This window comes from Phoxinus phoxinus, assembly GCF_949152265.1.
Source record: "Phoxinus phoxinus genome assembly, chromosome: 2".
Classification (NCBI taxonomy): domain Eukaryota; kingdom Metazoa; phylum Chordata; class Actinopteri; order Cypriniformes; family Leuciscidae; genus Phoxinus; species Phoxinus phoxinus.
The window spans coordinates 26,409,616-26,436,907 of record NC_136877.1 but is presented as its reverse complement, the minus strand read 5'-3'; positions in this window follow the sequence as shown (position 1 = coordinate 26,436,907).

The window sequence follows — 27,292 nt, the reverse complement described above, 5'->3', positions numbered from 1 at the left end:
TTTTCCATACTGTTGTACACTAGATTTACTCTTCAGAATTACTAGTGACCACTGATCTGAAGAGCTACACAATAGCTGCAAATTTATTTGATGGATCAATATGCTGCGCACTACGTGCCGCTCAGTAGCACACTGTATTTACGGGTAAATAAAACCTGGAACGTCTTTATGAAAACTGGGCTCCCTGAAAATAATACAAAGAAGCCCTGGTGTGTAAAATTGGATTTTCCATAGGAGAATCAGAGAGGAACATATGTCAATATGCATGTATGGATGATCTCACAATCTTTGCACTACGCTGTCTAAACATATGTGAGATAAAGCCAGTGTTGAAAACGAATGTTCAAAATCTTCATTGTGACAAGTGTTCTGTTTCTTTCCCCAAAGCTTCTTTTGTGGCAATGATATCTTTTTCTGAATGCAGTGATAACTCCAAGAAAGACAAATGTGTCACCTAAGATAATCACATATACACACACTCCCTCTGACGGAGTTCTCCGGCCGTCGCTACACAACGTCAGATCCCACACCGCCGTTCATCTACTATAGGTGAACAAAAAACAACATGTCCTATGAGCCCTACTGATAACAGCTCTCCCTGATACAAATGCAGAGACATTTACAAATGTCCTTAGAATGAGGAAACCCAGTGTGCCTGTAACTTCCTCTGTTTCTGTTTTGAAATGTGACAGACAGACTTGGGCCTATACTCAAACAGTATGGCAAGTCTGATCTAATCTGCTTTGATACATTATTAAGAGACTGATGAGGGGCCAATTCCAAACATATAGGCCTGGTTTCACACATCTATCTATCTATCTATCTATCTATCTATCTATCTATCTATCTATCTATCTATCTATCTATCTATCTATCTATCTATCTATCTATCTATCATCTATCTATCTATCTATCTATCTATCTATCTATCTATCTATCTATCTATCTATCTATCTATCTATCTATCTATCTATCTATCTATACAATACGCAAATTATTTTATTCTTAGAATATTACTAACATACATCATCTAAAACCATTTACTGTCTTGGCACACTCCCCATATCCTTGTTTAAAATGTGTTTAACTATCTATAAATGTATCTATTAAAACAAACATACACTATTCGGGCATTCAAAAGTCTGATTTATGATTATGATTCATGATTTATGTATTGTAAATATAAATTGTGCATGAAATGTGTTAAACTCACCTTCCTTGCACACTCACAATAACACACATGCTTATGCATAAACATGTAGAAACTCTTTGTGCATGATTCAGACATATTTTAGATAAAACAAGGCCAGGGTTCCCATGATCCTCTACATTTTTAAAGTAATTGGATGGGCCAGGAGAGTTTAAAGAGCAAACAAACTGAACTTGTGAACCTCTGGATTGCTGCTGTTAGCTTTTCTCCTTGACCTTTTCCAGCCATGGCATCCACCCTAGTGCTAATTGGGCTCAGTGTGTTCATATGACCTCTCTGAATGGAATAGTAACAGTGAACGGAGTTGCAATAAAGAATACCAGCAGTTGCTCAGATATGAATACATTTGGAAAATGTTTGTGTCATCAATATCACTGTATAGTAAATATGATTTATCATTTTTAACTTCCAGACCGTATTTTACACTAATTGTTTCTTACTTCAATCTAAGTTGTCAGACAATGTTAAAACATATTTATAGATTATTTAGGTTTGGTACACTTTAGATTAGGGTCCATTTCTCACTTTTAACTAACTAATAACAATGATGTTTGCCTAAAATAAACTCCTAATTACTGCTCATTAATAGTTAGTAAGGCAGTTGTTAAATTTAGGTATTGGGTAGGATTAAGGATGTAGAATATGGTCATGCAGAATAAGTTAATGGATTACAGTTTTTCTCAGTCGCTTTGGTGCATTTTTCACATCATCCCTAACATGTGCAAAATAATAAGTGCATTTCTCAGAACAATTTGTACAAACTGCAATATACAATAGATATGTTTCTTAAGCTAGTCAGTCACTAAAAATCTTTAGTACATCTCTCAAAAGTAAATATTCATGCCAATGATCATGTCAGTGTCATCAGAATGATAAGTCATTGAGTCATTGTTCACGAACAAGGTCGTCAAAATGTTTAGGCATGTTGTCAATGTAACTGTATACTTTGACAGTAATACCTGATGTAAACTTGGCTACAGTTTGGATGACAGTTACTGTATTGAAAATGCACAAGGCTGCACTTCTATGGCATATCAATTTCAACAGTACTATTTACATATTACTGTATGTGGGTTATTGAGACTGGACAGGATTTTGTTTTTCACAGCTCTCTATAAACAGACCCCTCTCATCATCAGGGATGACAGCCCTGTAGAGAGTCTCTAAAAAGTTGAGTAGATGCTGGGTGTTGTATGGCCCTATAAGGGGGATATGGGTTAGGACACCATGCTCCGAAATAGCAGCACACATGGTGATATTTCCTCCCCGTTGGCCTGGCAAATCCACAGTAGCTCTGTGACCGATGATATTCTGACCCCGCCTTCTGCATTTGCTCAGGTTGAAGCCAGCCTCATCCACGTATACAAAGTTGTGAGAGGGTTCACTTGATTCCAACTCCATTATATGCTATATCCCAGAACACACAGTTTAATTTGTTTTGTGTAAATGTGTAAAACTATGCTTGAGAGTTTATGACAAATAGACAAACAATTTTGCATGTAATGGCTTATGCAAGGAACTAATGCCTAGATGTTTTGAGGGGTAAGACTATTCAACAGAGAACCATCTACTATATTTTGATCATCATGACATGAGCAATTGAAAATGTGGAAAAAAAGTGACACTTGTACATTATCAATTGCAATATGTACAAAAGCAATTGCAATTTGTTCAAAGGAATAAGAAATTGCTTTAATGATGTGCACAAGTGACTAGATGATTTGGAATTTGTACAAGTAGTATCAAGAATTGCACTTTTGATCTAAGAAATGCACCAAAGCGACTGAGAAAAACTGTAATATGTGCTTTATAAGTTCCAGTGAACAGCTAATATCCTAGTAATGCTAATAGGCAACTAGTTAATAGTGAGAATTGGACCCTAAACTAAAGTGTTACCTGTTTTTGTTCTTGTTTTTTTTTTTTGTTCAGCGAAAAGGGGTCGAGTGGGGTTGGACTCTAGTGTTCTTAAAGGTGCAGTAAGCGATTTTTGTTAAATGCTATGATACTATGGAAGTCAATGGGGTCCATCAACTGTTTGGTCACCAACATTCTTTAAAATACCTTCTTTTGTGTTCAACAGAAGAAAGAAACTCATACAGGTTTGAAAGAACTTGAGGGCGAGTAAATTATTACAGAATTTTCATTTTTGGGTGAACTATCCCTTTAAGTGTGAACTCGTGAAGTGTAAAATAAAGACTGTGGTAAACATATCTTGATACGTTTTGTTTTGCAAACGTAATTTACACACACCCATAGTGTCATTTTTGAATAAGTACCTAAATTAGGCAGTTTGGGGTGTGAGTGTGTGCAGTGTACATGGTAGAACAAAACACCAATGTATCGTCAAGTTATGTTTACCACAGGCTTTATTTTTCTTATAAATTGAAAAAGCCCATTATAAAACCCAAACCGGTGTTTGTTTTTGGGATGGAAGGGATGACTTTGCCTTTGTTGGATGACTTTGATGGAAGGGAGCTAAATAACAATTAGACACTTGACCTGAATTATCATAGTAACACAAATTGCTATCAATTATTGATAATATCATACCCTTGGACGGCAGGCACGGCAGATTCCACCAGAGTGGTGCAGGAATAACGTCAGAACCCGGAAGACTATGCAAACAACTCCCTAAATAACACGACAGTCCAAGTAACTAATATATTACAGTTGTGACTAGATTAAGGGGTTTTATTACATGGCTTGGTTAAATTCTAATGTAGAATGCGGTCTGTTATTTCTTGATAACAGGCTGCTGCCAAGTATAACACACCGTTTCCATGAAAAACAGAGCGTTGCCATGGACACAGTGTTCTTTAGCGGAAGCAATACAATCGTTTTTAAATCAATAAACTCCATTTCAAATCAATATTTTGTGTCATATTATTGATTGATTTGGTAGGTAGCCATGTAATAAGCAGGATTACCGCTTCGCGTCGGGGTCATAATCAGCCTGTCAGGGTTGTATACGCTATAAATACTGCCTCGCTCTACATTATCCCTTACATAGCGATCACTAAAAGAAAAATCAACGTTACTTATTGTATCGAGAAGAAATAAGGCAACATCGGCGTCCATTTTCAGGCCTTCCCGCTCCTTAAAGTCTCTCTAGCGCTGGAAAGCTTCTCAGAAATTAACTCGACTGCCTTTCGTCTGATGGTAACCCTTCTTTTTAAAGTTATATTCCCTGGCCTTTTCCTCTTTTGCATTTTCTCTGCCATCTCGCTCTTTCTATAGTCATTCTGCTAATGTCTGTCTTGTGCACTGAGCTCTCTCCTCCCCCATCATGAGTGTATATGCCCCTTAATGCTGATTGGCTACAAGTGTATTGGTGCTCGGTCCACTTCTCAAACTTTTTTTTTCCAAAATTGCTGACTGCACCTTTAAAACATTTGTTTGTGTTCCGCAGAAGAAAAAGTCATACAGGTTTGGAACAAAATAATGACAGAATTATTATTCTGAAATATACTTTTAACACAGAAATGCAAGGGAGTTGATGAAGCACATTTATGAACCATTATGAAGAAATTCGTAATGACTTTATTAAACATTATAATCAATTTCAAATAGCCAAATCGGATCTACTAAGACACTGGACGTGGTGTGTTTTCTGAGAGAAACTGGATCAATTTTATTTCCCATTATATTACCCAGATGCTGATATTACCCCGTTTCTGATTAGCCATAACTTATTGTGTTTGTCTGCAACATTTTCATATTTAGTTTTCACCCTGACAGACTTTGTGAACCACAGTTTTCCCAACGAAGGGTATATACGGATATATAAGATCCTTTACAAGAATATAATGTCAGCATGTCCTTTCTGTAATTCTTAATTCCTGCTAGCACTGTCTGGACTTTTAAAATGTCTCCCTTGTCCCTTCACAGAGAGTAAGAGTTTAATTGGTGTGAGACATAAATAGCTGAGAGGTGGAGTACGAAAATATAATGGGAATAAAAAAAAATCTCCTAGCAATAAATCATTATCAAAATGGCACTGTGTGATTTACCCCATGCTATTCCATTCAGCTCAGTGCCCCTCTCTGCTTTAAAACTTTGTGCAATGGGATCATTCACCAGCACACTCTGTTCTCTCATCAAGAAGAATGTCTCCAGCTCTAATTACTATCAGTCTATTTACTGAGGGGTTTTCCCCTAGTGTGTCAGGGATCTATGTGCTCTCTTTGCGCTTCCTGTTTCAAAGGAAGATAATAAAACCAATGCAAATTATGCAGAATATTTTATTTTTTTGAAGTGGAGCACTGTGAAATGTAGAAAAAGGAATGAGTCATCAATCTTCTGATGCTTCTTAAAAAATAAATGAGGTGTGAATAAAATAAAAGAATAGTGAATGCCTTGTTGTGGTGTAGGTGTAGCCAGCGCTGGATGTGCTGTTTGCACTGAGCTGGAGCGAGTTCAATGCTGTAAAATGAGCTACAAAACTGCATTTTGAAGCTTTTATCTATTTTGACAAACAATTACACAGTTCATCTATGATTCACCAAATGGGTCAGATAATAGGGAAGATTATCTGAATCAGCCCATGAATGAGATATACAAGTAACAGAATAATTTATACAATAGATAGATAGATAGATAGATAGATAGATAGATAGATAGATAGATAGATAGATAGATAGATAGATAGATAGATAGATTGGTGTAATTAAACAAAATCTGTCTAGACTACAACTTAAATATGCATTTGGTCTGAATTGAAAATGACCTGATCCCTTTCTTGTTCATTATCAGCAATCGTCAGTCATGGACTCAAAATGTCAGCGGGTACAGAGGAATTATTGTCACAGTTGTTATAAAATGTCAGGACAACTTTATTTACTTATCTCCCTGTATGATTGGGGATATAGCCCCTCAAAACACAAGTAACGTTGAAAAAAAGGAGAGAGTGAGAGAGCGAGAGAGAGACAGAGAGATATATATTTCCCTTTGGAGCTCATGATGGGCAGAAATATGTCCATCTTTCATTTTTGTTTCAAGATAAACAAAGATGTCACGCAGACAGATTCATTGGGACAATTTGAGTGACAGTGAAAATTCAAACCTCAATGCCAATCTATCTTAGAGCCATGTCTGTGATTTAGTTTATTTCCAGTTCTTTGCAGTCCTTTTTTCATATATGTGAGAGACTGACCCCCTCGCACAACACAGCTACTAAAGAGACAATAAAACATAAAACCATTGACATCTGGCTGACAGTTAATTTATATTCCAGTGCGTGAGTATAATTTGATCGTTGTGCATCAATTTTTGAGAATTCACTCTGCATATTCAATTCCATGTAGAGAAATCTCTCTTTTATCCTTTTTTAACCCTATCTGTAATTGATGATGCAATAAATGAGCAACTGTCATAGAGTATTCTGTCATCCCATCAGTCAGTGTGCTAATCATTGTCTGATCTGCCTCCACTGTGCCAGGGCACAAGGTCAAACACATCCCATTAGTATGCTTCCAAGGAATTAGCATGTTCTCGCTTAAAACATTTGACCTCTCTCGTCTGGCATACTGCATAATTATCATCCATTCATTCCTACCAAAGCTGATCAATTAGATTGTTTATCAGCACATCATGCCAGTATTTTCCTCCATTTTTCAGCTTTCTCACTCTCCACACCCTTGTGTTTCAAGCGGATGGTTCACATTACGTTAGGATTTAGGCAATCTCATGGCATTCCTAAAGGTTGCTGAAGTCCCAGTGAACACGTCTGTTTATTGGTTTTTGAGTCCGTGTTGGACAGGAGTTATTGGTTGACCAATATAAATGCAGTGGAGAGCTATTTTGATTTCTCTTCCAGCCATTTGTGGTCTCTTCCCCCATTATTAAGGACACCAAGTTATTGGATTCATCTCCCTGCAAGATAACATTTGGCTAAAGGGCAACCCAATAACAAACATGACTGGTCCACCAGAATACCTGGTTTGTCAGTAGAATTGACCTCTTTTCCTGAACACCATGTTATAGTGGTACAGGTAATTTAACACTTTAATGGAACGTCTTAAGCGTACACTAAAAATATGCATATGCGCAGGCCCAAAATCTGAAGCAATTTTTGTTTTGTTTATTAAGCTTATATTTGATAAGTTTTAATATTTTAGGCTACTAAATCTTTATGAAAAAACAGTTATCTTGTAAAATTAAATTAAATTTCTCAGCACAGTCTAGTGTTACTGCCATGTAGTTGCATTTTTGTGTTTAATGCAGGCAGGTTATAATAAACCATGTATCAAAAACAAAAAATCATGAATGGCTATTTTTTTATTTTGCTTTAGTTGGTTTTAGAGTCATGAAAATGTATTTTTGTGTAGTTTTTTTCAGGTATGCTAGTTTTTTTCTTTTTCCCCCATAGAAAAAAATGTTTTGATTTAGTTTTTGATTTAATTATCAAAAAATGCTCAGCATTATTCTTGCATTTTATTTATTTTTTATCTTTATTTTTAAAGTTCACTGCAGTGCTCCATAAATATATTGTTCCCCCTGTAAGTTTCCATGCTCAAATCAAACCAAGTTTTCTGTTTCCCAGAACTGAAAGCACCAACACAGCATCTACACTTGAGCATTTAATGGCCTGTACTTTAAGACACTCATTTCTCTGAAACAGAGAGAGAGATCAGTGCATTGTGCTGAGCTTGTTGTACTTAGTTGTTTAACCTGGCATGGATTCAACTTACAGCATGAAGGGGTTATTTGTCTTGGCGAGTCATTGCCCCAGGCTATAAACAAGAGGGCAATTAATAAGAAACAAGTGACACTTTTTCTAAATGATTCAACAGTCCTCAAAAATGGCCAGTCCCCCATAGCTAGTGTCAGTGTCAAGAGTGACTTATGGCATTATGTCACTGTGCCCTCGAAGGGCCGTGGAACGGCTTTGTATAAATTAAACATCCAAAAATAGACTCCAAGAACTTCCTGAAAAAAAAGAAAGAAAAAAATGTTTGTTTCCAACAAATCTTGCACACTTATAGCACTTATCATGTCTTTTTCCTAATGGAAAAATACACCAAAAGCACTAATGCACATGAGGAATCACTGCCATTTGAGATGGAAGGACATAGTGAATGATATGAATATATGAATATGAATATAGACCACATCTTTTACTTTACCTCACTGCTAATGTTCTCAGGGGTAAGATACTTTGTCGTTTGTGGAACCTGACACAAGCATGAAATCGCACACTAGCCGAGAAGCAAATGTTTGTCCTCTTGTGGACGCTATCAAGTCATAATGAATTACACAGACTTTGTACTTTGTTTTAAACAAGCAGCGTCACAAAAGACGGCACAAGTTAATGCATAATTATGCATCAATTATGTTCTGTGTCATTAACATAAATTGGCAATTAAATTCTGCAGATGAAAAAAGGCAAACACAAAAAGATTGTCTGGGCCATTCCTTATTAATGACATTTCTTTTTTCTTCATGCATTTTTATGGCCTCAGATATTACAATGTTAAAAAATTGAGCAGAGGATATGATAATTCAAGTCTGATGTCCACCAGGTAGAAGGCCCTTTTTTCTCATTTCTCGGGATTCATTTTGACTCACATTCAACAAGCAGACTTTCTAATTAAATTTCATGCCTGATTGACACAAACACTGCTTATTGAAACTGAAAGACAGCAGTACCAGCAACAAATTCACATTAATCAATTGACCGAGTCTACAGGGGAGGTCCAGTTCCTGCTTTACCTCCGCAAACGGCATAGGGGTGTTTCTATTTGTGCCGACACTCTGTGGATAACATCCTCTGCCTCGTAAGTGTTCAAAAGAAATGCCACGTCTAATTACTTAATTATAGGAAACAGTAATCTGTGGATAGTTGGATCCCTGACTGATTTAATTAAAACAACATTTATTAATTAACTCACCTGTGCCTTACGTGGCATTTATACTATGATCACTTGCCTGGGGAGGGGGTATGTGCATGGTTTTGCATATCAATGGTCTTGTAGGAGAATTTTCCATTTGTGTCAACAGAGGTTAAGGAGCTAAATGACAAGAGGGGAAAAAATACATGAAAGAAAACAAGGAAACAATCATTGTTAAGAATGCACAATATTATAATGGTAACATATTGGATTATTCGATTTTTTTATCACTATCAATATTGTATATTTACGCAATAATGCATTTCCCCTTTTTTACCTTTGTCATTTTCAAATACTAATCTTTTAAACATTAATATATGTAGGTAAAAGGTGGTTGATTAAAAGCATTGTGAAATATAATTGCAACTTAAAATAACTGTTGTCTGTTTTTAATATATTTTATTAGTGATGTCAAAGCGGAATTTTCAGCATCATTACTCAAGTCTGTCACACCATCCATCAGAAATCATTCTAATATGCTGATTTGGTGCTCAAAAACTTTTGTTATTATTTTCAAAGTTAACAATTGTTCAATGTTACATTTTAAATGAAATCTTTAGGAATTTCAATTCATTGTGTACATTAAAATTGTGTGATGTCTAAATCCACTTGTAGGTTTTAAAATGAAGTAAAATAGTAAAAAAAATACTAATATTAATACAAAAAAATAATTCTCGTCTTATTGTATAGGCCAGCACTTCAGTGTCGGTGCATTACTTATCGTTGTGGTAGAATTACATTTTAAAGACTTTCAAATACCAATACGTGAATTAATGTAGATGGTAGTGCATCAATAAAGGTCATTAAAAGGTTAATAGTGTCACTGTCATTGATGTATATCGACCCTTTCTTGCATTGAGTTGTCTGTATGTTGTGTATTGACGCCCCACCCGGATCAATCCATTGCCTGATAGCATACATTTGTTCTGTTTTGTTTGTCAAAGCTCGACGCAAGGCTTTCCCTTTAGACATAATCTTATTCTTATCCACGAAAACATTCACTTGCTAACTTCTGTACATCACTCATCACAATAAGCACCCTGATTGAATGGCTGGGTTCAAATGGACAATCCGCTGATTTGATAGGAAAGCAATTTCTGGACAAAATACTTTTATGCTCTATTACAGAAAGGTAATCATGCCCATTTGTTATGATGAATTCTGTTTGAGATATTCTTTGCAAAGCCACTGTAAATAATCATATTCAATCGAGAAGCATTGGTCCTCTACTCTGTTATTTCAAACAATGGTCATAATGTTTGTAGTTTAACCATGCTGAGAACCATTTACCCAGATTCGATGTGAAACGAAAAGAGGACGAAAAGAAAAGTGCACCTGTTTCTTACTCCTGTGCTTTTCCATCCCTCCTGTCCTCCTTTCTCTCATCACACTGCTGTAATCATTGATTGGGGGTTTTACACCTCGGTGGCGCCTGTCTTTGATTGACACTCTCACAGGGGGTGTGATCATGCAGACCTCTGGCCAAGATGTTGTGACTTCAGTTGAAGAACGTGAGGTTGAAATCACCTAGTTGTGGCTTGCTGGATCTACACAGGAAATCGAGCTTATAAGAACAAAGGTGGCTTTTTTATAGGCTGGCTGTGATTCTTTTACAGGCATACACACACTCCTTTCTCTCTCTTCCTCTCTCTCTCGTACAGACCCACATTTATATGAAATACATCCGTACTGTTCATAAAACATGTCTGAAAGATAAAAGAGCTATATTATGCTTCCTCACTGGTTAAAACAACCCTGTGACTCTGAATAAGAAATGAGTGAATCACTGCAAACACACAATGTATCCTCGAAATGACACACTCAGAAAGCTGAATTATTTAGTGCATCTAGTGCCGCTCACATTCCCCGCAGAAGCCTCACAACTCATGCCTGCACAACCTGAACTGCTACAGGTGATTGGTAAGTTTTACTGCGTCCACGGATGCTCTGAGATGCAGTTCTTCCCTCCTCATGTCCTTGTTCGACCATTTCCACACGTGGACAGGCTGTAATGTAGGATCGTTCTACCTCTTTGTTTACTGCGCTGCTTCTCCTGCTGCCTTTCTTCACAGAGACCATCTGGGGATCTCATTCAGCTGCCGATCGGAGACAAAAGCTTTGCCACTAGGTGTAGCTCAAGGACTCAGGTACCAGCTGCTTGAGAGATTGTGCAAGAAAAATAAGTGTGAAGACAATGAAACGGGTTACTGTATGTGTGTTCATGGGGATGAACATCCACTGCTAGTTTATAAGCACAATTGTCCTTGCCTGCCTTCATCTGTTTGTTTGGTTTGCTATAATGCACTTATTTGAATTGATTATTCCTAAAAGAAGACATTTTACTTATTAAAATAATTATTTTATAATTTTTTTCTTTTGAAAAAGGTGAAAACACATTTCCTTTGTGCTCTCAGAATAGTTTTAATAATAATGCATTCTTAAAGTTGATGTGCTGCCATGTTTGCTGACCTGGGTCGACATTATTCTTTGGCCCCTGGTGTTCTGTGGACGATGTATTATCTCAGTGTCACCATTCCAGTGCTGTAGAAGGGTGTGCGTGTGTCTTTGCAGTGGTGTTCATGGGCACCCATTATGGAAATATTTCCAGCCAGCCAGCCCCTCGATCATTTGGCTTTCTCTCTGCTCCTGACAGTTCTGAGTAGAGGGGAGGACACTCAGCGCTTGACCTGATTTCTCATAGATCAGTGACCGTTCGTCTGGTTCCGGGATTCTCGCGGTGCACGTAACTTAAAGTGACATTTGCCTGAAGCTGCCTTGGAGCGCTAAGCCCTGTTCGTTCTCCAAAACCATATATGACAAGCAGGGCAGAGCTTGCTGGGAAGCGTCTGGTATTTCACTGACAAAAAAAAAAAAAAAAAAATTGGTAGTTTTCCGTTGCTACGGTTTTTTGAGAGCATTACACTCTTGGTGTGGAAAAGAGAAAGGCCTCCTGGGATCCAGGAAAGAGAAGATTGTGTTCTGTCCGCTTGTGTGACTGCACCACCAGCTCAAAGGTGAAATTACCCATGGCTGGATAGTTGGAGAGAGGTGTGAAGACTAGCCTGCCTCCAGTTCCTACAGCACCAATGCCCTTTTCCCACACAATGGACGAGTGGAGACAACCAACAAATCATGACAACAGGTCCAAACTATAATAGTCACCACTGGGCTTGGCCTGTCATTGGTGTCTGGGCTTGGCTTGTCAAGGGCAAAAAACAACAACAACTAATTCTCACACTATCTGCTAAAATATTACATTTGCTTATAAACACACACACGCACGCACGCACGCACGCACGCACACACACACACACACACACACACAACCTTGGGTTTTAATTTTTTATGGGGACTTTCCATAGGCATAATGATTTGTATACTCTACAAACTGTATATTCCATCCCCTAACCATAAACTTACACAAGAAAAAAAAAAAACACTTAGTATTTCCTACTGGGGACCAAAAAATGTCCACACAATGACAAGAATTTCAGGTATTTGCATCCTTGTGGAGATTTTAATTTATTTTAGTATTGTATTTTGCATACAGGAATTGGAATTGACCCAGTTATGTGTAGTGGACTTCTATAGGACTTCTGTCCTATAGTGATTAAAAAAAAAATCTTTTCGTGTTTTAAAGGGGTGGTTGATTATGATTTCACTTTTCTAACTTTAGTTAGGCTGTAATGTTGCTGTTTGAGCATAAACAACATCTGCAAAATTACAACGTTTAAAGTTCAAAGCAAATGGATATATTTTCTTTGAAAGAAATTGCTTTTTAAGGAGTACAACAAACGGCTGGTATAGGGACATCTCTCCGACATCACCAACCCTAATATTTTCATAAACCCCACCCCAACATGATTTATAGATTATTAAAACAGAATATGCTAATCAATGACTAGCATATAACTACACATAAGCTACATTAATGCATCAACTAACCATTCAGAAATGTTGTCTACATGTTGTCACTTCTTCTTGAGTCTCTCCATCTTTCTGACTCCGGTTTGAACATAAAAGGCAAAACGTTTTTTTTTTATTTGTCTGTGTGAGGTAAAAGGACATACGCTCTTGAAGCTCCGCCCACTGTGTCGGGAGCAGCAGCTCATTTGCATTTAAAGGGACAGACACAAAACAAGGTGTTTTTGCTTTAACATGCTATATAAAAATATCTGTGGGGTATTTTGAGCTAAAACTTCACATACAAACTCTGGGGACATCAGAGATGTATTTAACATCTTGTGAAAAGGACAATATACCACCCCTTTAAACTAAAATTAATGCAAACAATTTTGGTATCTTTATATACCACTTTTTTTTAAACAAAGTCACATCAAACCTGTCACATGTCATGTGTTCATATCATGAGTCATGTGTTTTTATTTAGTTTTGTTTTCATGGACTTTAATTTTGTATTCATTAGTTCCTATTTTCCTTTGTTCAGTTTCCCACCGCTAATAAGTTGTCATCTATTACCCTTGTTTGTCCTGTATTTAAATCACATGCACAAAGGTGGAGCTTTGTTTTAACAAAATCCAGCTAATTTTGATTTGGGTCTGGCCAAAACTAGTCTGCCCAGTTTGACTCATTCAAGCAGATTGCGGGCATTATCGCATTGACTGGGTTATTGGAATTAATTTTTCTTTTTGTAATGTTAATTATTTTCTTAACCACATTTTTTCTTTTCGAGGAGGTGCTGCTTCTTTTGCCTTCTCAAAGAAAGCACCCCAGGTTTAACCTTAGTATATATCTAACATGTAAGTCAAGCAGAGTACCTCGCTCTTTAATCTTTAGCAAACTGGCTAAATCGAGCTGCCTTTGAAAAAGTTTTCATTAAGGCCAAAGGAGGGCTCATTAACAGTGTTGGACTGGCTCAAAAATATCCACAGTGGTGAAATGGACAAGCCATGGTGATTTGAGATTTCTGAATGCCCTGCTGTCACATTTTATAGAAGGGCTTCTGATGTTTCCTTGCACACCTATTATACATCTTGACAGCAGGTTCTATGAATTTTAAATAATATTCAAATAGAAAAGAGTCATCTTACATCATCCCAGTCTGTCTTTATGCCCGCATGTCTAATAAATTTTCTTCTTTTTCAATTTAAAGCATGTCATGCCAACTAAAGTCATCAGATGTGTATTTCGTCAGCGTGACTTCTCAGAGTCTTTTCCGCTAAATTAAACAAATAGTCACTTTTGAGCAATCGTATCAAAATATATCAAATATAAAAAGTGAACTGTTAAAAAAGACAGCGGTGTCCCATAAGATACTTCCCTAAAAGCAGCCATGCGTTTAATTTACCTAATATTAGTTTCTCAAAGCTGGCAAGTTTTTTCCCTAACAATCAACAGCTGGAAAGATTTTCAGCTACATTAATTGTGCAGTAATACGCTGATTTGTTCACATCCACAGGGTATTTCCTCGCTGAAACATCTCTGCATCACAAAGTCTGACAGATAGAACTGTCAAAAGACAGAGATTTATTCTCAGCTCTCCTTCGCATTTAGGAACTTCACTCCCATACAGAGGTATGATAGAGAGCAACTTGTGTTGAAGCAGCAGGGTTGTGATGTTGTAATCATTTGTCCCCTCCTATTTGGGAATAAATATCAGTGTCAGTGAAGCTTTCCTTGGAAATGCAAATTGGGTCTGGGATTTCCGTTTCCTACGCCCAAATTAACTGATGCATCAAAATGATATTGAACTTGATACATCATTGCCTCATGAGAGAAATGCCTTCCAAAAACACAGTCGAGAGAAACTTTTAAAGTAAAATTTCAAAGACTTGTTGTCAAAGGTTTTAAATTAACATTGCAATCATTCAAAACCATTCACATTCCAAATGTTAGATCTGAAGTATGAGGCGACTAAAGATGATTCATAATATTATGTTTAGTGAGAGCTGGAAAAACAGTTAATGCTTAAGAATGCCATCAGTTTTTCATTAACTTCAGATGAATGCAAATGAGTCCAAGGCCTTGTAGACCAAAAAAACATGAGAGGTAATCTATGATAACTTTTTTTTTTCTCACCACTTTTTCTGTCTGTCTTTGATGGCTTTTAAATTTACTCATCTATTAAGTGGATTGGGTGCAGGGGTAACAGATCAATCAACCAGCAGATGATAAGAATAGATGAGCAGAGATAACCTTGGGTGCAGCTGAGAGAATAAAGGCAGGCAGAAGCTATGATCACTAGGGTTCTCTTGCATAATGGGTAAAATGGATGTCTTAGAACACAGAGATGTGCTCTAGCTGCTAGAGTCTAGCAGACTGAATAAAGATGGCTGAATAAAGTCAAACCTTTTCTTTTGAAGCACCTTTTCTGAAAGTGTGACCTCCACTAACCTACCTGAAGTGTTGATTTCTATGTGCAATACGACTCACGGTTTACTAAATGGGTATGCAATCTAATGGGAAAGAGAAATAACGCCTCAGTCTAAATTGTATTTATACTTAAGGCAGAGTGAAAAATACTGATTGACTTAATGCATGGTGTACAGTATTGCATGTATAATTTTTTTTTTTTCTGAGCTCAATGATTTATGCCAGTATTAAAACTTCTCAAGTTGGTGTTAAAGAAGATGCGGGCCTTGAATAAACATGTTGTTCTGTTTGCATGATGTCCTTGTGTAGATATCAGCAGAACATGCGCTAATTATCTACACCGAGCTGCCGCATTGGTCATAAATGAGACACGATGACACATAGGGCCAAATATACTAAATGGCAAATTAGCGTGAGAGCAAGTTCGGAGCTAGTTCGCGTTTTGCGTGTGATATACAGACGACGCGCAAATGAAAGAATACAGCCGCATAATTTCCATAATGACCAAAGCAATCTACCAAGAGCAGCACAAATTAGCGTCTGGTTTAAGACATCCTTTTTTTGGGTGGTAAATAATGGCGCAAATACCAGTAAAATGAGTAGCGCAAACCTTAGAAAATCACCTTGCATGATTCATTTAAATACTCTCCTCCCAAAAATGTTGCGTCTGAAAGGGAAACTCTTAGAAATGCATGTGATATGGTCATCCGCAAAAATAACCCTGTCCATGCCCTTTCAGTGCTAATTTTTCACTGTTTCTTTAGTAAATCCTGACAGTAGGTTTTTTTTATGCCAAAAGAGGGTTTGCACTGGTTCAAGCTGTTAGTAAATCTGGCTCATAATGTCTGCTGTGATGGAAAGTAAAACTGAACCATAAATTGCATTTACTGTTTACTAGCCACAGATTGCTTATATGACAGTGTCTTGCTTGTGCGAAATAACTTTATCATTTGGTTTGTAGGTAAGTATTAAAATACATTTCTTCATTTGGTGAAGTGAAATAAAGTGTGATTGTTTAAAACAGCAAAACAATGTGAGGCATTCCACTTGTAACTGCACTGAAATTGCCAGCAGCACACCTCAGAAATTACAAGCTACCTGTGTATGGTAATTCTAGTAGATGAATAAATAATCTGTTTTTCGATATTTATTCATTTGGGTGACAAAACAAAACAAAAATAATCTCTACTCAAAAACTGTTGTTGTAGAATATGATATGAACCAATTTGTGCCAGTATTGCCTACTTAGACTGCTGAAAAGCCCCTTACTAAACATTTTATTTCATGTCAGTGGTTTAGCACCTTTTTTAGTGGATTTGGTAAGGCTTCATAAATTAATTTTCTGGTCACTCACAATCTCCCTGACTTGATCCATTATCTTTTAAGGACAAGTCATTAAAAACATCAGCAGCAAATGCTATAAAATATAAAGGCTTCAGCACCCCCAATATAGTGCAATAGCAGGATTGGAAAATCTGATGCAAGCGCAAAATGGAATGAACTCAGTGAAAACCTTTTGTCTGACTCAACATTGTAGATCAATGTGCATAAGAGCTTCTTTGATCCAGGTCCATTTCACAACACATCAGAAATGCAGAATTATTATTATATGAAGGAGGGGGTGATTAATTAAGCACAGACTCTCTGGGAATTCTTAACTCAGTACCAATTGCAAGAAATGCTCATTGGAAAAAAAACCATGCCTCTTTCCAAAGACATACACTCCACTGCTGTTTCCATCTAAAAATGAAAAACAACAGGACAACACCAACAACTATACTGTTCACACACATTATGATTACAGGGGAGATTATTGATTAATACAGACTAATTTCACATGGTTCCTTACCCAATACTATCAGATATATTATGATGAGCACTAACTCTCTGGGTATTCTTAACTCAGTTAGCAAGATTTGTTTAAAGGGATAGTTCACTTTAAAATTAAAATTCTGTCATCATTTACTCACCCTCAAGTTGTTTCAAACCTGTATTAATTTATTTCTTCTGCTGAACACAAAGAAAGATATTTTGAAGAATGTCAGTAACCAAACAGTAGTCTGTACCCATTGACTTCCATAGTAGGAAAAAAAAAATACTATGGAAGTCAATGGGTACAGACTACTGTTTGGTTTCTGACATTCTTCAAAATATCTTTCTTTGTGTTCAGCAGAATAAATAAATTAATACAGGTTTGAAACAACTTGAGGGTGAGTAAATGATGACAAAATTTTAATTTTAAAGTGAACTATCCCTTTAAGCTTTCTTGGTAGCATTGCACTTGCAGAGCGCTCAGTAGGAGTCCTGTGAAACATTAGTCATGATAAAAAGGCTCAAATACTTTGTAAAAGTTAAATCCCATGGTTGCTTCCGCTTGTTGTTAACTCTGTCAGTTAGCTTTATTGTAGGGTTTAGTGTATGTGGTACGTTTTTTAAAAATGCAATAGAGCATTAACCTTTTAACGCCACTCACTGGACGATTAATTTTCATGATACAGTACATAAAACAACCAAATATATATCTTTTCCAAATTCAATAATAAAACCGAATGTGCTATTAACACCACTGATTGGATATTTCACTTTGAAAGTGTCACAAAACACGCAAGAAGCAACATAATATAATTTTTCAGACATATTTTCACAATGATCCTGGGTTGACCAATAGTCAAGAAAGAAGATAAATGCATGCTTTCATTGAATGATTCCTTGCTCTGTAAATGATTGGCTTTCAATATGTCAATGTCACTGGCTCTTCTGATGTCAAGGCCTAAGAATGAAGATAAAGTGAATGGGAAATCATGCACCTTTGATCGGCGCATATATCCCTTCAAACTTGTGGTTTTCGGCTGTTGTAGATCTAATCCTGGTAATTTCAGGGCCAGTGTTCCTGGGCTGTCAGGTACATCAGGCCACATCAGAGACACACCAAAATAGTGAGGAGTCTGTGGGCCGTTCGCCGATAATTAGAATGCCATGTGTTCATCCCTACAAGCTAAAACAGCACTTGTTAAATGAAAAGCTGTCACACTTTAATTGTCTCCACTGAGACACGTTGAGGGGGAAGGGGGAGAGAAGTAATCCTGCAAACACAGGGCAAATCATGAGGAAGCAAGGTCTGAAAAATGACTACACCCTTAGAGATGCATCAGCATATCATTTCCTAGTTGGAAGACATCATGGCAGCTTGGATTAAATGGAGTGCTGATTGTTTGTAAGTCATTCTTTTCATGTCACTCTGGGACACTGTTGGAGAGAAAAAAGAAATCAATTTCTATTTACCCAAGTTGCATTTAGTTACCTCGATTTCAGGCTGTGTTTCTTTAATAAGGACTTGAGGTCAATATGGTTATAAGGAATGCCATTGTATTGAAGATGCAAACTCGATTTTTAAGCTTGAAACACAGATGTGTGTGCGTGCGTGTGTGTGTGGTCCTGGTAAACCCTAAATTACGGGGACAAAATGTCCCCACAAGGATGGTAATACAAGAAATGTTTGACCTTGTGGGTCCCCATGAGGAAAACAGCTTATAAATCATACGAAATGATGGGGACAGAATATACAGTTTCTACAGCACAAAAACCATTGTCTATGAAAAGTCCAAATAAAACACGAAAACCCAACGTGATGCTTTCATGCTGAATCCTGTGATGGGTAGGTGAAGGGATAGGGGCAGTGTAAGGGGATATAATATACAGTTTGTACAGTATAAAAACCATTAGACCTATGGAATGTCCTCACAAGTATAGCAAAACAAAATAATCCACTAAAATGCACTTTTTTTTTTAAATCATTCTTTCCGTAATACATTTTTTTTCTCCAACCATAGATGAAAACTCAAGAGAAAACCTCTTGATTGATAATAATGAATTTGATAATAATCCATGATATAGGCCTATACTGAAATATTTCAGAGTAAATTAGTTGTAGAGCTCCTCTTACTGTTTTAAAAAGCTGCTATTTTATTACCTTGAATGTTAGAAAGTGAACCGTTTAGCATTTCAATAGTGTTGAGTGATTAGAATTAGGAAATGTATCATACTTTTAATGCATCACTCATACTGTAATTGAATTAAGAATTCCTGAGTTTGAATCATATTTGAATTGTGGTAGCAAACATGATGCAGAATTACAATTTGAATGTAATGAAGTAGAAAATAAACACAGACAGACAGCCAGCCAGACAGCCAGCCAGCCAGCCAGCCAGCCAGCCAGCCAGACAGACAGACAGACAGACAGACACACAGACAGACAGACAGACAGACAGACAGACAGACAGACAGACAGACAGACAGACAGACAGACAGACAGACAGATATATAGATGATAGATAGATAGATAGATAGATAGATAGATAGATAGATAGATAGATAGATAGATAGATAGATAGATAGATAGATAGATAGATAGACAGACATGTTTGAAATTCTATCTGTTGATTTAACTCTCAAATCAACTGTTCTGTGAGATTTTCTACTACAGGGGTTTCACGTTTGAAAGCTAAGGGTTGCTTCAAGCTGGTTTTATTCAGTAGCACCATGTTGTGGGAAGATTGAAATGACTTTGGAAAAGATCATCTCACACTGAGTACAATATTTCGGTTTTATTACTTTGACTATATGGCACCAGGTGAGATGTTCTTCCATATTGTCTCATCTTCAGTGAATGGGACTGGATTTTTGAGGCAAAGAAACTTTTTTTATATTCAAATCAGCAGTCTGCATATGCAACCTATTCATTTCACTATTGTTCACTGAGTTGTTCGTGTCATCTCTAAACAAGATCATCCCAGCGTCTTCCATGACTCCAGCAGTCGGGGGAATCAGAAGGCAGATGGCCTTGAAAGAAAACAATCATAATTGAGTCTTTATTACCTCAGCAGTTGAGCTGCATGCTTGACTTCGTTCAAGTTTGAGGTCGGTGTTATGTGGGTGACATTGTGCCCAAGCTGTGCTGTTTGAGTGCGGTCCCTTCACATTTGTAGAGGGAATAGCATTTCGAGTCAAAATAAAAAAAGTTCACTTTCCCTTTTGGGTTCAATATGGGAGGCCTTTTTACCCCAGTAAAGCTACTGATCCTCAAACGATAGTGACAAAGAAAAGAAAAGCGTTGTGCTTTGGACTCCTTAGCTCCTGTGGGCTCTATTATAATGTGATGTGTCTATCTCTGAACAACAAACCTCATCATTTTCCTAGAGACCATTTTACTAACTACTTGTTTCTTTCCAAGCCACAGTGCCGAGTGAAGTATGTCTAAGCCCTCTGTTCCCTCTTGCGCAGAAGATTTGTAGTAATCATCGCTGAAGACATGTGCTGCATGGACATACTACAACCTTATCACAACCTCTGCAATGTTTTCTGTCTGCACATCTTATCTACATTGCTCAGGGAGGTAGGCTGCTATTATAAATCAGGGTAAAAAAGCAAACACATCAAAACGTCACAGCCTTCTGGTGTTTTCTTTGGGGTTTCTGTTATTGTGATTTTCAACAGAGGCTAGAGAGGATTCACATCTATATTTGGATCTTCAGGATGCTCTTATAAATGTTCGTAGTACAGCACAAAGCACAATTTTCCACTAGACCTATGTGATGGAATGGAGAGGTGTCCAGAATAGATTGTGACATCAGGGAGACATAACTGTCTGTATAGAGACAGAATGATCCATGACAATGTGAACACTTAAAACCCATTAGGCACTGTAAGCCCTGGTCCTCTTGTCACCATTTGTGCTGAATTATGTGTTGCATTATATATATATATAACACAAACAAATATACACCGCTGCTACAAAAAGGTTGGGATATTCTTTTATTTTTTATTTTTTATTAAATGTAATTTATTCCTGCAATGACAAAGCTGAATTTTCAGGAGCAATTTCTCCATTTTTTAGTGAAGAAAAATAAAATATATGTTAAATGTTGCAAACAGTTGTGCTGCTTAATGTTTTTGTGGAAACCATACATTTTTGAAAACCATGATACTTTTTTCAGGATAATTTAATGAATAAGAAGTTTAAAAGATCTGCATTTACTTTTTAAAATATTTGCAATAATGTTTTTTACGGTCTTTTTTAATAATTTAATGCATCCTTGCTGAATAATAAAAGTATTTATTGAATGCTAGTGTATGCCGGGCATAAATAATTTGAAAATACTGTAAATGTGTATGTTCTTTATACTGTGTTATCAATTGGGAATCAAATGGCTGGAGCAATGTTGGGGATGTTATGAGGATTTGTATACTTTTTCATTGTCAGTCCTGTGTGAGTTTGAATGGAGTTTTCATACTAGATTTCCCATACCCACATTTGCTAGTGGCTAACAATTTACGGAGCATCAGTGGCCACAAGACCAAGTGACTTTTTTCTTTCCTTGTGGCTGTTATTTTCCTCAAAGGACTCTGTCAGCAGCCCGTTCTCACGGAAATGCGTCTCTATAGCACGCAGTGTGTTTATCGTGCAATTTATATGTGAAAATTAGTTTTTACGTGCATATGATACACAGTGTGCGCGTGTATTTGATATGCACTTCATTGCGTGTAATAGACGCACCCCACACCACTAATACCCAAACGTATAATAAACACGCACCCCACACCACTACTAAACCTACCTTAACCAACCCATGCGTATCCTATGCACGTAAAAACAAATTTTCGCATATAAATTACACGATAAACACACTGCGTGCTATAGAAACACATTTAGTGTGACCGGGTTGCTGTCAGAGTCTCACTTCAGGACTTTGTTCCCACACTTTTTATCTATTGCTCAAGTTCAGTGTGGCTAGATCAGGGACGAGAAATGTGTATTAACATGGTGAGCATCTCATTAATGAAGAGCCTGTAGAAAAGCCTGCTGTGCAACTTTAGAGTTTTAGAGTTAAAGAATGTTCAGTCAGAACTGAGTTCAGTTTGTGACCATAGAGGGTTTTCACCGACGTCACGTTCTGGGCGGTAACCCGCATGCACGGCCATTATGGAGGCACTCGGATGTAAACAACAGCATGGATTGCACTCTTTATGTACTACTGAACACATTGTTACACTAATAAACCACAGAAAAAACATGTGGAAACTGCAAAGTCATATAGAGAAGGATTTAGTAAGCAGGAAAAAGTGCAACATTTTGACAAACTAAAGTTAATATGTGCTAAAGATCCGAACGAGCTAGCTTCTCTAGCCCTTACTGTAATTCTTCCTTTTATTTCTTATCCCGAATATATATCCGTTACAAGCTACATCCATGTGGTTTGAAATCCTATTCAAATCATATCAGGACATCAGCTTCAGTCTGAACGGTCTGATCGGATTTCGCGTGGTATGTGACTTTCTCACACCGCGTAAAATGTAAACGTCAGACGTTGTTATAGGAAACATGCTGAAAGTTGCTGTCGAAACAAGGCTGTGTTGTTGCACAGTGCCGGATGAGCAGAAAATGATTATTTTTGAAACGGCGCAGACAAGAGCGCGGAAAAAAAGTTGTACATAACAGCCTATAGTTCTGCCGCAGGCTCAAGACGCAGTAGTCCAGCGCGGCGGCTACACATTTCCATGTTGTAAAATTTAAACAAGACAACTATTGCAAATGCAAACCCCTCCATCAACGCAACGTTATTGCCAAAGAGCTGCATGGACACACAAATCGGATCTGAACAGTTGCGATACACAGTGTGGACATCATTTTCGATCAGATTCCAATCGGATACAAAGATAATCGGATTTGGACTGACAGTGTGAATGTAGCCATAGTGAACTACGTCAACATTTTAGCCATAGTCAGCGCTTCATTTACACATGTGGCTGATGCTGTACCTCTCTCAACCACAAACGCCTTCTTTCATCAATTTATTGCACTCTTCTCTTTAACTTTTGACAGTCTATAGAACTCTAAATGTTTTTTTTCCAGTGCGACTGATTAGTACAGACCAAAACTCTACCATTTTTCAGCAGCAATAATCAGCCAAATTTTCATGTCCGTTCAGGTCAGTGGCATTGTTTACGTTCAGTGCCTCCAAAATGTCTAACTTCCGGATTGATGACGTGTAGTGAAAACCCTCTATTAGTTATCATGAACTAACAATAGTAATGTTTTTATATAATTAAACAATATCACACAAGCAATGCTTACATTGTAGACATGATATTGTAGGTTACCTTGTCATTTTTTTCCTCCACCAACGAGCAAAACACAATTGACCTATCAGTTATCGGTAAGCCCCTCCCCTCGGACGCACATGAGCCAATGGCAGTTGAGTATTAGTTGCATGGGGACCGGAACTCAGACAACCGTCTCAGGTTACGTATGTAACCCTGGTTCCCTGAGAGGGAACGAGACGCTGCGTTGAGACGCGGTGGGAACGCCTTGCGTGATTGCGTCGTGAAGCACGTGTAAAATCAGTCCAATGGAAAAATGAGACGTCATAGGCGGGTGACGTCATCGACTAGGAAGCTATAAAGCACCCTTGCGATCATACCACACTAGCTTTGAAAAAGCCTGAAGCAAGATGATCACAGGCATGCTGGGAGTATGGCAAAGCAACACAGCATCTCGTTCCCTCTCAGGGAACCAGGGTTACATACGTAACCTGAGACGTTCCCTTTCAAGGGAACTCGAGCTGTGTTGAGACACGGTGGGAACCCAATACCCACGACGCTATATGACAAAAATGCCTGTTGTGTATGAAGACTATGCGCATACTACGAAACAAGCACCCTAGACCCAGGGGTGGATTCTAGGTCCAAATCATAAAAACGAACAAATGTATGTGGTGAGGACCAGCCTGCCGCATTACAGATATCCTGAAGTGAAACTCCTGAAATCAAAGCCTTGGAGGCAGCCATACTCCTGGTAGAATGGGCCCGGAAAGCCAAAGGTGAAGGCTGTCCAGCCGCTAAATAAGCAAGTGAGATAGCCTCAACTACTCGCTTGCTCAATATCTGTCTTTAGCTTTTCCTGATTGGGTGGAGGAATAAAGGCCTGCAGCACAAATGACCCGCAAATTGAGTATGGACCTAGGAATACAACGCAGCCTGGGGTGAAGAAGACTACCACCATACCAGGTGCAAATCCAAGTACGTGCAGGCCTCAGCCTCAAGTACCACGGATAAGACGACATACGGATCTCTCCTCAGAGATAACCCAGCAAAGAAACATTCATTGCAGAAATCAAGTACTGTACCATAGGGCAGATAGCAAGAATCAGAAAGTGTTCTCCGCACCAGGCTGAGAACAGTTTACACTTCAATGCATATTCAGTCTTCTCGTGGAGGGAGCTCTAGACTGGAGTATGGTCTCCACGACCTCAGTCGAGAGACCTGAATCTATGAGCTGGGCCCCCTCAGAGGCAGAGCCCACAATATCCCTGACAGGGAACAAAAGATATCGGGAAATACGTACATGTGTAGCCTCGACCACACCTAATACAATCGCATCCAGTCCATGCCGGTGCCGGATGCGTCAGGGATAACCACAAGGGCAAAGTTTTAACCGAAGTTCTCCCAAAGAAGCTCCACCACATCGGGGTGAAGTCTCTATTCTCCGGGCCTCAGCCCCTGCCTCAAAAGGATATCTGCTCTGATATACGAGACCATCAGTGTGCTGTCCAGAAGGAGAGACACATGGTGACCTCTCGGTTCTGACAGGAAGTATTCAGATTCTCGGAATACCGCCATCACTTCTAGCCAATTATGTGCCAAAAGGAGATGGTCCTGCCAAAGACCCTTCGCCGAGTGACCACATTCAATCCCCCACTTGTGAGGGAAGCATCCGTCGATAGCATAAGCGTCGACAAGAAGCCCCCAATACTGGGCCTGGGCGAGGAACCAAGGTTCTTTCATATGACCGAGGCACGTAGGCATAGCCGCGTGACCTTGATCATGCGAAAACGGAATTCCCTTCGGAGAAAACCCCTTGGTCCTGAGCCAGCACTGCAGGGGTCTCATGTACAGAAGGCCAAAAGTAATTACGTTGAACGCGGCTGCCATGAGACCCAACAGTCTGAAACTGTTCCACAGTGAGTGACTGGCCTAGTTTTACCCCATTTACGGCGAATTGTTTATAACACCTGAAAAAGTGGTCCTCTGAGCTGGGAGGAGCACACTCTTCATGGCGTTGAGTCGCAACCCCAACATCTTTAAATGAGACAGAACGACATCTCGATGCCGAACTGCCATCTGCTCAAATTGAGCTGCTCAACCAATCGTCGATAATATAATACGCGAATGCCCTGGAGTCTCAGAGGAGCCAGTGATGCATCCACGCATATTGTAAAGGTGCGGGGTGATAAACCTAGGCCGAATAGAAGAACCCGATACTGGCATGCTTCCCTCGCCCATATAGTTATCTGTTGCGCCCATATAGTTATCTGTTTATTCTCGAATAGCGTCAGTGCTGACATCCTCACATTCATCCATGTCCTTATATAGTTTACCCACCAATGCTGCCTAATAATATTGATCTATTATTTATAATGGCTGGTGGATAACGTCGGGGTAATGATGACGCCGACTTGGGAGAGAGATAGCTAGTAAGCGTCTCTTTAACCCGAGGCACTGTCATACTATGATATTTAATACCCAAAACATTACTTTACTAGAAGTTTTTGGGGATAAACACATAAAGCGGTTTATTCCACGATATCAACTCCTCAGTGTGGAGATAGGAAAAAAACCGGCAATCCCAGACGAGGAGGCTGAGATATAGAGATTTACTTATATTCTCACTCTCATAATGTTCAGCTGGCCAGAAAACATTTAACTTGGCAATCAGCACAAAATAAAACCTCCTTTTATAAACTCCTCTTTATACAACAGAGTTATGAGTTGACTTATTTATTTATTCATTCAAAACTCACAAACATCTGCCTCTCTTTTTTTGTTCATAATATACATATACTTTCTTTTTTTCAAAACACTAACGATACCAATTCCTCGGAACTGGAGACCGCAGCACGAGTGTCTCATCCCGGGGAGAAGAAACCGCAGCGCGTGCTAAATAAAACCAGGGTAGGGAACAACACAACGTTTTGAATTCTTGTTTCTCCATAATATATATCTAGATACTGAGAAAGACAACAATAAATAGACAAAGGACAGTAACACAGATCGCACTTGCTGAAGGCAACAAAGCTAGTGTGGTATGATCGCAAGGGTGCTTTATAGCTTCCTGGTCGATGACGTCACCCGCCTATGACGTCTCATTTTTCCATTGGACTGATTTTACACGTGCTTCAAGGCGCAATCACGCAAGGCGTTCCCACCGCATCTCAACACAGCTCGAGTTCCCTTGAAAGGGAATTAAGGTTTCAGCGCCATAGAGAAAAATTGGAGATATGAAGCTCTCATTGATTAAATGAAGTTAATGCTACAAAAAAAATGGGAAAACGATGTGCCTGGGGTACTTGGGGTAACACTGAGGATGGGCATCACCGTACTGTGCATTCACCGACAGTCTGTATGAAACTCGAAAATACATACTTGTTGTATAACATTGTAAGGTTAAATTGATACCAGCCTAACATGGATTAATAAACGTGGTAAAATATTCCCTATTGTATTATTTTAGCCTAAATTCCTGTATTAGATAACTATATTCATTCAAATTTGCTTGATGAATTAAACTTTGCATGTACAGAGGACTAAAGACACAAATTAATCAATGAATTCACTGCTAATCTGTCTGATCTCACTTACAGACCCATAAACAGCTTAAACTACATCAGACTTCGTCCACATTCATTGAAATACCTCCTGGGACCACTGTGCACAGTTAAGATCTTGCAGTGTCAATCGATTCAAAACTTGTATTTACAATGACCCAACATAAATAATTATTGAAAATAGCATTTTTATTAAATAA